The sequence below is a fragment of the Danio rerio genome, chromosome 25, assembly GCF_052040795.2.
Source record: "Danio rerio strain M-AB ecotype USA chromosome 25, GRCz13ab, whole genome shotgun sequence".
NCBI lineage: Eukaryota > Metazoa > Chordata > Actinopteri > Cypriniformes > Danionidae > Danio > Danio rerio.
Window position 1 is genome coordinate 27,793,337 of NC_141045.1, and position 14,026 is coordinate 27,807,362.

Consider the following 14,026-nt stretch of genomic DNA (forward strand, 5'->3'; position numbering starts at 1 on the left):
ATGCAAACTCAGTCATAGACATAGATTTTCACTTGCAACTTGCTTTAACATGTTTAACAGTGCATGAAATGTTGTCTAAAACAAAAAGAATGATGCAGTTTAGTAGCTGGATCTGGTTTTATCACATTCTGAATTGAACGTTGAAAATGAGCTTCACTCAGCCAGCAGAGGTCAAAATAAGCAGTAATGCAAACTCAGTCATAGACATAGATTTTCACTTGCAACTTTCTTAAACATATTTAACAGTGCATGAAATGTTGTCTAAAACAAAAAGAAAATGCTTTTTAGTGGCTGGATCTGGTTTTATCACATTCTGAATTGAACGTTGAAAATGAGCTTTTCAGAGCCAGCAGAGGTCAAAATAAGCAGTAATGCAAACTCAGTCATAGACATAGATTTTCACTTGCAACTTGCTTTAACATGTTTAACAGTGCATGAAATGTTGTCTAAAACAAAAAGAATGATGCATTTTAGTAGCTGGATCTGATTTTATCACATTCTGCATTGGACGTTGAAAATGAGCTTTACTCAGCCAGCAGAGGTCAAAATAAGCAGTAATGCATACTCAGTCATAGACATAGATTTTCACCTGCAACTTTCTTAAACATATTTAACAGTGCATGAAATGTTGTCTAAAACAAAAAGAAAATGCTTTTTAGTGGCTGGATCTGGTTTTATCACATTCTGAATTGAACGTTGAAAATGAGCTTTTCAGAGCCAGCAGAGGTCAAAATAAGCATTAATGCAAACTCAGTCATAGACATAGATTTTCACTTGCAACTTGCTTTAACATGTTTAACAGTGCATGAAATGTTGTCTAAAACAAAAAGAATGATGCATTTTAGTAGCTGGATCTGGTTTCATCACATTCTGAATTGAACGTTGAAAATGAGCTTTACTCAGCCAGCAGAGGTCAAAATAAGCAGTAATGCAAACTCAGTCATAGACATAGATTTTCACTTGCAACTTTCTTAAACATATTTAACAGTGCATGAAATGTTGTCTAAAACAAAAAGAAAATGCTTTTTAGTGGCTGGATCTGGTTTTATCACATTCTGAATTGAACGTTGAAAATGAGCTTTTCAGAGCCAGCAGAGGTCAAAATAAGCAGTAATGCAAACTCAGTCATAGACATAGATTTTCACTTGCAACTTGCTTTAACATGTTTAACAGTGCATGAAATGTTGTCTAAAACAAAAAGAATGATGCAGTTTAGTAGCTGGATCTGGTTTTATCACATTCTGAATTGAACGTTGAAAATGAGCTTTACTCAGCCAGCAGAGGTCAAAAAAAGCAGTAATGCAAACTCAGTCATAGACATAGATTTTCACTTGCAACTTTCTTAAACATATTTAACAGTGCATGAAATTTTGTCTAAAACAAAAAGAAAATGCTTTTTAGTGGCTGGATCTGGTTTTATCACATTCTGAATTGAACGTTGAAAATGAGCTTTTCAGAGCCAGCAGAGGTCAAAATAAGCAGTAATGCAAACTCAGTCATAGACATAGATTTTCACTTGCAACTTGCTTTAACATGTTTAACAGTGCATGAAATGTTGTCTAAAACAAAAAGAATGATGCATTTTAGTAGCTGGATCTGTTTTTATCACATTCTGAATTGAACGTTGAAAATGAGCTTTACTCAGCCAGCAGAGGTCAAAATAAGCAGTAATGCATACTCTGTCATAGACATAGATTTTCACTTGCAACTTTCTTAAACATATTTAACAGTGCATGAAATGTTGTCTAAAACAAAAAGAAAATGCTTTTTAGTGGCTGGATCTGGTTTTATCACATTCTGAACTGAACGTTGAAAATGAGCTTTTCAGAGCCAGCAGAGGTCAAAATAAGCAGTAATGCAAACTCAGTCATAGACATAGATTTTCTCTTGCAACTTGCTTTAACATGTTTAACAGTGCATGAAATGTTGTCTAAAACAAAAAGAATGATGCATTTTAGGAGCTGGATCTGGTTTTATCATATTCTGAATTGAACGTTGAAAATGAGCTTTGCTTAGCCAGCAGAGGTCAAAATAAGCAGTAATGCAAACTCAGTCAGAGACATAGATTTTCACTTGCAACTTTCTTAAACATATTTAACAGTGCATGAAATGTTGTCTAAAACAAAAAGAAAATGCTTTTTAGTGGCTGGATCTGGTTTTATCACATTCTGAATTGAACGTTGAAAATGAGCTTTTCAGAGCCAGCAGAGGTCAAAATAAGCAGTAATGCAAACTCAGTCATAGACATAGATTTTCACTTGCAACTTGCTTTAACATGTTTAACAGTGCATGAAATTTTGTTTAAAACAAAAAGAATGATGCATTTTAGTAGCTGGATCTGGTTTTATCACATTCTGCATTGAACGTTGAAAATGAGCTTTACTCAGCCAGCAGAGGTCAAAATAAGCAGTAATGCAAACTCAGTCATAGACATAGATTTTCACTTGCAACTTGCTTTAACATGTTTAACAGTGCATGAAATGTTGTCTAAAACAAAAAGAATAATGCATTGTAGTAGCTGGATCTGGTTTTATCACATTCTGCATTGGACGTTGAAAATGAGCTGTTCTCAGCCAGCAGAGGTCAAAATAAGCAGTAATGCAAACTCAGTCAGAGACATTGATTTTCACTTGCAACTTGCTTTAACATGTTTAACAGTGCATGAAATGTTGTCTAAAACAAAAAGAATGATGCATTTTAGTAGCTGGATCTGGTTTTTTCACATTCTGCATTGGACGTTGAAAATGAGCTTTACTCAGCCAGCAGAGGTCAAAACAAGCAGTAATGCAAACTCAGTCAGAGACATAGATTTTCACTTGCAACTTTCTTAAACATATTTAACAGTGCATGAAATGTTGTCTAAAACAAAAAGAAAATGCTTTTTAGTGGCTGGATCTGGTTTTATCACATTCTGAATTAAACGTTAAACATGAGCTTTTCAGAGCCAGCAGAGGTCAAAATAAGCAGTAATGCAAACTCAGTCATAGACATAGATTTTCACTTGCAACTTTCTTAAACATATTTAACAGTGCATGAAATGTTGTCTAAAACAAAAAGAAAATGCTTTTTAGTGGCTGGATCTGGTTTTATCACATTCTGAATTGAACGTTGAAAATGAGCTTTTCAGAGCCAGCAGAGGTCAAAATAAGCAGTAATGCAAACTCAGTCATAGACATAGATTTTCACTTGCAACTTGCTTTAACATGTTTAACAGTGCATGAAATGTTGTCTAAAACAAAAAGAATGATGCATTTTAGTAGCTGGATCTGATTTTATCACATTCTGCATTGGACGTTGAAAATGAGCTTTACTCAGCCAGCAGAGGTCAAAATAAGCAGTAATGCATACTCAGTCATAGACATAGATTTTCACCTGCAACTTTCTTAAACATATTTAACAGTGCATGAAATGTTGTCTAAAACAAAAAGAAAATGCTTTTTAGTGGCTGGATCTGGTTTTATCACATTCTGAATTGAACGTTGAAAATGAGCTTTTCAGAGCCAGCAGAGGTCAAAATAAGCATTAATGCAAACTCAGTCATAGACATAGATTTTCACTTGCAACTTGCTTTAACATGTTTAACAGTGCATGAAATGTTGTCTAAAACAAAAAGAATGATGCATTTTAGTAGCTGGATCTGGTTTCATCACATTCTGAATTGAACGTTGAAAATGAGCTTTACTCAGCCAGCAGAGGTCAAAATAAGCAGTAATGCAAACTCAGTCATAGACATAGATTTTCACTTGCAACTTTCTTAAACATATTTAACAGTGCATGAAATGTTGTCTAAAACAAAAAGAAAATGCTTTTTAGTGGCTGGATCTGGTTTTATCACATTCTGAATTGAACGTTGAAAATGAGCTTTTCAGAGCCAGCAGAGGTCAAAATAAGCAGTAATGCAAACTCAGTCATAGACATAGATTTTCACTTGCAACTTGCTTTAACATGTTTAACAGTGCATGAAATGTTGTCTAAAACAAAAAGAATGATGCAGTTTAGTAGCTGGATCTGGTTTTATCACATTCTGAATTGAACGTTGAAAATGAGCTTTACTCAGCCAGCAGAGGTCAAAAAAAGCAGTAATGCAAACTCAGTCATAGACATAGATTTTCACTTGCAACTTTCTTAAACATATTTAACAGTGCATGAAATTTTGTCTAAAACAAAAAGAAAATGCTTTTTAGTGGCTGGATCTGGTTTTATCACATTCTGAATTGAACGTTGAAAATGAGCTTTTCAGAGCCAGCAGAGGTCAAAATAAGCAGTAATGCAAACTCAGTCATAGACATAGATTTTCACTTGCAACTTGCTTTAACATGTTTAACAGTGCATGAAATGTTGTCTAAAACAAAAAGAATGATGCATTTTAGTAGCTGGATCTGGTTTTATCACATTCTGAATTGAACGTTGAAAATGAGCTTTACTCAGCCAGCAGAGGTCAAAATAAGCAGTAATGCATACTCAGTCATAGACATAGATTTTCACTTGCAACTTTCTTAAACATATTTAACAGTGCATGAAATGTTGTCTAAAACAAAAAGAAAATGCTTTTTAGTGGCTGGATCTGGTTTTATCACATTCTGAATTGAACGTTGAAAATGAGCTTTTCAGAGCCAGCAGAGGTCAAAATAAGCAGTAATGCAAACTCAGTCATAGACATAGATTTTCACTTGCAACTTGCTTTAACATGTTTAACAGTGCATGAAATGTTGTCTAAAACAAAAAGAATGATGCATTTTAGGAGCTGGATCTGGTTTTATCATATTCTGAATTGAACGTTGAAAATGAGCTTTGCTTAGCCAGCAGAGGTCAAAATAAGCAGTAATGCAAACTCAGTCAGAGACATAGATTTTCACTTGCAACTTTCTTAAACATATTTAACAGTGCATGAAATGTTGTCTAAAACAAAAAGAAAATGCTTTTTAGTGGCTGGATCTGGTTTTATCACATTCTGAATTGAACGTTGAAAATGAGCTTTTCAGAGCCAGCAGAGGTCAAAATAAGCAGTAATGCAAACTCAGTCATAGACATAGATTTTCACTTGCAACTTGCTTTAACATGTTTAACAGTGCATGAAATTTTGTTTAAAACAAAAAGAATGATGCATTTTAGTAGCTGGATCTGGTTTTATCACATTCTGCATTGAACGTTGAAAATGAGCTTTACTCAGCCAGCAGAGGTCAAAATAAGCAGTAATGCAAACTCAGTCATAGACATAGATTTTCACTTGCAACTTGCTTTAACATGTTTAACAGTGCATGAAATGTTGTCTAAAACAAAAAGAATAATGCATTGTAGTAGCTGGATCTGGTTTTATCACATTCTGCATTGGACGTTGAAAATGAGCTGTTCTCAGCCAGCAGAGGTCAAAATAAGCAGTAATGCAAACTCAGTCAGAGACATTGATTTTCACTTGCAACTTGCTTTAACATGTTTAACAGTGCATGAAATGTTGTCTAAAACAAAAAGAATGATGCATTTTAGTAGCTGGATCTGGTTTTTTCACATTCTGCATTGGACGTTGAAAATGAGCTTTACTCAGCCAGCAGAGGTCAAAACAAGCAGTAATGCAAACTCAGTCAGAGACATAGATTTTCACTTGCAACTTTCTTAAACATATTTAACAGTGCATGAAATGTTGTCTAAAACAAAAAGAAAATGCTTTTTAGTGGCTGGATCTGGTTTTATCACATTCTGAATTAAACGTTAAACATGAGCTTTTCAGAGCCAGCAGAGGTCAAAATAAGCAGTAATGCAAACTCAGTCATAGACATAGATTTTCACTTGCAACTTGCTTTAACATGTTTAACAGTGCATGAAATGTTGTCTAAAACAAAAAGAATGATGCATTTTTGTAGCTGGATCTGGTTTTATCACATTCTGCTTTGGACGTTGAAAATGAGCTTTACTCAGCCAGCAGAGGTCAAAATAAGCAGTAATGCAAACTCAGTCATAGACATAGATTTTCCCTTGCATCTTGCTTTAACATGTTTAACAGTGCATGAAATGTTGTCTAAAACAAAAAGAATGATGCATTTTAATAGCTGGATCTGGTTTTATCACATTCTGCATTGGACGTTGAAAATGAGCTTTTCTCAGCCAGCAGAGGTCAAAATAAGCAGTAATGCAAACTCAGTCATAGACATAGATTTTCACCGCAACTTGCTTTAACATGTTTAACAGTGCATGAAATGTTGTCTAAAACAAAAAGAATGATGCATTTTAGTAGCTGGATCTGGTTTTATCACATTCTGAATTGAACGTTGAAAATGAGCTTTACTCTGCCAGCAGAGGTCAAAATAAGCAGTAATGCAAACTCAGTCATAGACAGATTTTCACTTGCAACTTGCTTCAATATGTTTAACAGTGCATGAAATGTTGTCTAAAACAAAAAGAATGATGCATTTTAGTGGCTGGATCTGGTTTTATCACATTCTGCATTGGACGTTGAAAATGAGCTTTACTCAGCCAGCAGAGGTCAAAATAAGCAGTAATGTAAACTCAGTCATAGACATAGATTTTCACTTGCAACTTGCTTTAACATGTTTAACAGTGCATGAAATGTTGTCTAAAACAAAAAGAATGATGCATTTTAGTGGCTGGATCTGGTTTTATCACATTCTGAATTGAACGTTGAAAATGAGCTTTTCAGAGCTAGCAGAGGTCAAAATAAGCAGTAATGCAAACTCAGTCAGAGACATTAATTTTCACTTGCAACTTGCTTTAACATGTTTAACAGTGCATGAAATGTTGTCTAAAACAAAAAGAAAATGCTTTTTAGTGGCTGGATCTGGTTTTATCACATTCTGAATTGAACGTTGAAAATGAGCTTTTCAGTGCCAGCAGAGGTCAAAATAAGCAGTAATGCAAACTCAGTCATAGACATAGATTTTCACTTGCAACTTGCTTTAACATGTTTAACAGTGCATGAAATGTTGTCTAAAACAAAAAGAATGATGCAGTTTAGTAGCTGGATCTGGTTTTATCACATTCTGAATTGAACGTTGAAAATGAGCTTTACTCAACCAGCAGAGGTCAAAATAAGCAGTAATGCAAACTCAGTCATAGACATAGATTTTCACTTGCAACTTTCTTAAACATATTTAACAGTGCATGAAATGTTGTCTAAAACAAAAAGAAAATGCTTTTTAGTGGCTGGATCTGGTTTTATCACATTCTGAATTGAACGTTGAAAATGAGCTTTTCAGAGCCAGCAGAGGTCAAAATAAGCAGTAATGCAAACTCAGTCATAGACATAGATTTTCACTTGCAACTTGCTTTAACATGTTTAACAGTGCATGAAATGTTGTCTAAAACAAAAAGAATGATGCATTTTAGTAGCTGGATCTGGTTTCATCACATTCTGAATTGAACGTTGAAAATGAGCTTTACTCAGCCAGCAGAGGTCAAAATAAGCAGTAATGCAAACTCAGTCATAGACATAGATTTTCACTTGCAACTTTCTTAAACATATTTAACAGTGCATGAAATTTTGTCTAAAACAAAAAGAAAATGCTTTTTAGTGGCTGGATCTGGTTTTATCACATTCTGAATTGAACGTTGAAAATGAGCTTTTCAGAGCCAGCAGAGGTCAAAATAAGCAGTAATACAAACTCAGTCATAGACATAGATTTTCACTTGCAACTTGCTTTAACATGTTTAACAGTGCATGAAATGTTGTCTAAAACAAAAAGAATGATGCATTTTAGTAGCTGGATCTGGTTTTATCACATTCTGCATTGAACGTTGAAAATGAGCTTTTCAGAGCCAGCAGAGGTCAAAATAAGCAGTAATGCAAACTCAGTCATAGACATAGATTTTCCCTTGCAACTTGCTTTAACATGTTTAACAGTGCATGAAATGTTGTCTAAAACAAAAAGAATGATGCATTTTAGTAGCTGGATCTGGTTTTATCACATTCTGAATTTAACGTTGAAAATGACCTTTACTCAGCCAGCAGAGGTCAAAATAAGCAGTAATGCAAACTCAGTCATAGACATAGATTTTCACTTGCAACTTTCTTAAACATATTTAACAGTGCATGAAATGTTGTCTAAAACAAAAAGAAAATGCTTTTTAGTGGCTGGATCTGGTTTTATCACATTCTGAATTGAACGTTGAAAATGAGCTTTTCAGAGCCAGCAGAGGTCAAAATAAGCAGTAATGCAAACTCAGTCATAGACATAGATTTTCACTTGCAACTTGCTTTAACATGTTTAACAGTGCATGAAATGTTGTCTAAAACAAAAAGAATGATGCATTTTAGTAGCTGGATCTGGTTTTATCACATTCTGAATTGAACGTTGAAAATGAGCTTTACTCAGCCAGCAGAGGTCAAAATAAGCAGTAATGCATACTCAGTCATAGACATAGATTTTCACTTGCAACTTTCTTAAACATATTTAACAGTGCATGAAATGTTGTCTCAAACAAAAAGAAAATGCTTTTTAGTGGCTGGATCTGGTTTTATCACATTCTGAATTGAACGTTGAAAATGAGCTTTTCAGAGCCAGCAGAGGTCAAAATAAGCAGTAATGCAAACTCAGTCATAGACATAGATTTTCCCTTGCAACTTGCTTTAACATGTTTAACATGAAATGTTGTCTAAAACAAAAAGAATGATGCATTTTAGTAGCTGGATCTGGTTTTATCACATTCTGCATTGGACGTTGAAACTGAGCTTTACTCAGCCAGCAGAGGTCAAAACAAGCAGTAATGCAATTTCAGTCAGAGACATAGATTTTCACTTGCAACTTTCCTAAACATATTTAACAGTGCATGAAATGTTGTCTAAAACAAAAAGAAAATGCTTTTTAGTGGCTGGATCTGGTTTTATCACATTCTGAATTGAACGTTGAAAATGAGCTTTTCAGAGCCAGCAGAGGTCAAAATAAGCAGTAATGCAAACTCAGTCATAGACATAGATTTTCACTTGCAACTTGCTTTAACATGTTTAACAGTGCATGAAATGTTGTCTAAAACAAAAAGAATGATGCATTTTAGTAGCTGGATCTGGTTTCATCACATTCTGAATTGAACGTTGAAAATGAGCTTTACTCAGCCAGCAGAGGTCAAAATAAGCAGTAATGCAAACTCAGTCATAGACATAGATTTTCACTTGCAACTTTCTTGAACATATTTAACAGTGCATGAAATTTTGTCTAAAACAAAAAGAAAATGCTTTTTAGTGGCTGGATCTGGTTTTATCACATTCTGAATTGAACGTTGAAAATGAGCTTTTCAGAGCCAGCAGAGGTCAAAATAAGCAGTAATACAAACTCAGTCATAGACATAGATTTTCACTTGCAACTTGCTTTAACATGTTTAACAGTGCATGAAATGTTGTCTAAAACAAAAAGAATGATGCATTTTAGTAGCTGGATCTGGTTTTATCACATTCTGCATTGAACGTTGAAAATGAGCTTTTCAGAGCCAGCAGAGGTCAAAATAAGCAGTAATGCAAACTCAGTCATAGACATAGATTTTCCCTTGCAACTTGCTTTAACATGTTTAACAGTGCATGAAATGTTGTCTAAAACAAAAAGAATGATGCATTTTAGTAGCTGGATCTGGTTTTATCACATTCTGAATTGAACGTTGAAAATGACCTTTACTCAGCCAGCAGAGGTCAAAATAAGCAGTAATGCAAACTCAGTCATAGACATAGATTTTCACTTGCAACTTTCTTAAACATATTTAACAGTGCATGAAAAGTTGTCTAAAACAAAAAGAAAATGCTTTTTAGTGGCTGGATCTGGTTTAATCACATTCTGAATTGAACGTTGAAAATGAGCTTTTCAGAGCCAGCAGAGGTCAAAATAAGCAGTAATGCAAACTCAGTCATAGACATAGATTTTCACTTGCAACTTGCTTTAACATGTTTAACAGTGCATGAAATGTTGTCTAAAACAAAAAGAATGATGCATTTTAGTAGCTGGATCTGGTTTTATCACATTCTGAATTGAACGTTGAAAATGAGCTTTACTCAGCCAGCAGAGGTCAAAATAAGCAGTAATGCATACTCAGTCATAGACATAGATTTTCACTTGCAACTTTCTTAAACATATTTAACAGTGCATGAAATGTTGTCTAAAACAAAAAGAAAATGCTTTTTAGTGGCTGGATCTGGTTTTATCACATTCTGAATTGAACGTTGAAAATGAGCTTTTCAGAGCCAGCAGAGGTCAAAATAAGCAGTAATGCAAACTCAGTCATAGACATAGATTTTCACTTGCAACTTGCTTTAACATGTTTAACAGTGCATGAAATGTTGTCTAAAACAAAAAGAATGATGCATTTTAGTAGCTGGATCTGGTTTTTTCACATTCTGCATTGGACGTTGAAAATGAGCTTTACTCAGCCAGCAGAGGTCAAAACAAGCAGTAATGCAAACTCAGTCAGAGACATAGATTTTCACTTGCAACTTTCTTAAACATATTTAACAGTGCATGAAATGTTGTCTAAAACAAAAAGAAAATGCTTTTTAGTGGCTGGATCTGGTTTTATCACATTCTGAATTGAACGTTGAAAATGAGCTTTTCAGAGCCAGCAGAGGTCAAAATAAGCAGTAATGCAAACTCAGTCATAGACATAGATTTTCACTTGCAACTTGCTTTAACATGTTTAACAGTGCATGAAATGTTGTCTAAAACAAAAAGAATGATGCATTTTAGTAGCTGGATCTGGTTTTATCACATTCTGAATTGAACGTTGAAAATGAGCTTTACTCAGCCAGCAGAGGTCAAAATAAGCAGTAATGCATACTCAGTCATAGACATAGATTTTCACTTGCAACTTTCTTAAACATATTTAACAGTGCATGAAATGTTGTCTCAAACAAAAAGAAAATGCTTTTTAGTGGCTGGATCTGGTTTTATCACATTCTGAATTGAACGTTGAAAATGAGCTTTTCAGAGCCAGCAGAGGTCAAAATAAGCAGTAATGCAAACTCAGTCATAGACATAGATTTTCCCTTGCAACTTGCTTTAACATGTTTAACATGAAATGTTGTCTAAAACAAAAAGAATGATGCATTTTAGTAGCTGGATCTGGTTTTATCACATTCTGCATTGGACGTTGAAACTGAGCTTTACTCAGCCAGCAGAGGTCAAAACAAGCAGTAATGCAATTTCAGTCAGAGACATAGATTTTCACTTGCAACTTTCCTAAACATATTTAACAGTGCATGAAATGTTGTCTAAAACAAAAAGAAAATGCTTTTTAGTGGCTGGATCTGGTTTTATCACATTCTGAATTGAACGTTGAAAATGAGCTTTTCAGAGCCAGCAGAGGTCAAAATAAGCAGTAATGCAAACTCAGTCATAGACATAGATTTTCACTTGCAACTTGCTTTAACATGTTTAACAGTGCATGAAATGTTGTCTAAAACAAAAAGAATGATGCATTTTAGTAGCTGGATCTGGTTTCATCACATTCTGAATTGAACGTTGAAAATGAGCTTTACTCAGCCAGCAGAGGTCAAAATAAGCAGTAATGCAAACTCAGTCATAGACATAGATTTTCACTTGCAACTTTCTTGAACATATTTAACAGTGCATGAAATTTTGTCTAAAACAAAAAGAAAATGCTTTTTAGTGGCTGGATCTGGTTTTATCACATTCTGAATTGAACGTTGAAAATGAGCTTTTCAGAGCCAGCAGAGGTCAAAATAAGCAGTAATACAAACTCAGTCATAGACATAGATTTTCACTTGCAACTTGCTTTAACATGTTTAACAGTGCATGAAATGTTGTCTAAAACAAAAAGAATGATGCATTTTAGTAGCTGGATCTGGTTTTATCACATTCTGCATTGAACGTTGAAAATGAGCTTTTCAGAGCCAGCAGAGGTCAAAATAAGCAGTAATGCAAACTCAGTCATAGACATAGATTTTCCCTTGCAACTTGCTTTAACATGTTTAACAGTGCATGAAATGTTGTCTAAAACAAAAAGAATGATGCATTTTAGTAGCTGGATCTGGTTTTATCACATTCTGAATTGAACGTTGAAAATGACCTTTACTCAGCCAGCAGAGGTCAAAATAAGCAGTAATGCAAACTCAGTCATAGACATAGATTTTCACTTGCAACTTTCTTAAACATATTTAACAGTGCATGAAAAGTTGTCTAAAACAAAAAGAAAATGCTTTTTAGTGGCTGGATCTGGTTTAATCACATTCTGAATTGAACGTTGAAAATGAGCTTTTCAGAGCCAGCAGAGGTCAAAATAAGCAGTAATGCAAACTCAGTCATAGACATAGATTTTCACTTGCAACTTGCTTTAACATGTTTAACAGTGCATGAAATGTTGTCTAAAACAAAAAGAATGATGCATTTTAGTAGCTGGATCTGGTTTTATCACATTCTGAATTGAACGTTGAAAATGAGCTTTACTCAGCCAGCAGAGGTCAAAATAAGCAGTAATGCATACTCAGTCATAGACATAGATTTTCACTTGCAACTTTCTTAAACATATTTAACAGTGCATGAAATGTTGTCTAAAACAAAAAGAAAATGCTTTTTAGTGGCTGGATCTGGTTTTATCACATTCTGAATTGAACGTTGAAAATGAGCTTTTCAGAGCCAGCAGAGGTCAAAATAAGCAGTAATGCAAACTCAGTCATAGACATAGATTTTCACTTGCAACTTGCTTTAACATGTTTAACAGTGCATGAAATGTTGTCTAAAACAAAAAGAATGATGCATTTTAGTAGCTGGATCTGGTTTTTTCACATTCTGCATTGGACGTTGAAAATGAGCTTTACTCAGCCAGCAGAGGTCAAAACAAGCAGTAATGCAAACTCAGTCAGAGACATAGATTTTCACTTGCAACTTTCTTAAACATATTTAACAGTGCATGAAATGTTGTCTAAAACAAAAAGAAAATGCTTTTTAGTGGCTGGATCTGGTTTTATCACATTCTGAATTAAACGTTAAACATGAGCTTTTCAGAGCCAGCAGAGGTCAAAATAAGCAGTAATGCAAACTCAGTCATAGACATAGATTTTCACTTGCAACTTGCTTTAACATGTTTAACAGTGCATGAAATGTTGTCTGAAACAAAAAGACTGATGCATTTTTGTAGCTGGATCTGGTTTTATCACATTCTGCTTTGGACGTTGAAAATGAGCTTTACTCAGCCAGCAGAGGTCAAAATAAGCAGTAATGCAAACTCAGTCATAGACAGATTTTCCCTTGCAACTTGCTTTAACATGTTTAACAGTGCATGAAATGTTGTCTAAAACAAAAAGAATGATGCATTTTAATAGCTGGATCTGGTTTTATCACATTCTGCATTGGACGTTGAAAATGAGCTTTTCTCAGCCAGCAGAGGTCAAAATAAGCAGTAATGCAAACTCAGTCATAGACATAGATTTTCACCGCAACTTGCTTTAACATGTTTAACAGTGCATGAAATGTTGTCTAAAACAAAAAGAATGATGCATTTTAGTAGCTGGATCTGGTTTTATCACATTCTGAATTGAACGTTGAAAATGAGCTTTACTCTGCCAGCAGAGGTCAAAATAAGCAGTAATGCAAACTCAGTCATAGACAGATTTTCACTTGCAACTTGCTTCAATATGTTTAACAGTGCATGAAATGTTGTCTAAAACAAAAAGAATGATGCATTTTAGTGGCTGGATCTGGTTTTATCACATTCTGCATTGGACGTTGAAAATGAGCTTTACTCAGCCAGCAGAGGTCAAAATAAGCAGTAATGCAAACTCAGTCATAGACATAGATTTTCACTTGCAACTTGCTTTAACATGTTTAACAGTGCATGAAATGTTGTCTAAAACAAAAAGAATGATGCATTTTAGTGGCTGGATCTGGTTTTATCACATTCTGAATTGAACGTTGAAAATGAGCTTTTCAGAGCTAGCAGAGGTCAAAATAAGCAGTAATGCAAACTCAGTCAGAGACATTAATTTTCACTTGCAACTTGCTTTAACATGTTTAACAGTGCATGAAATGTTGTCTAAAACAAAAAGAATGATGCATTTTAGTAGCTGGATCTGGTTTTATCA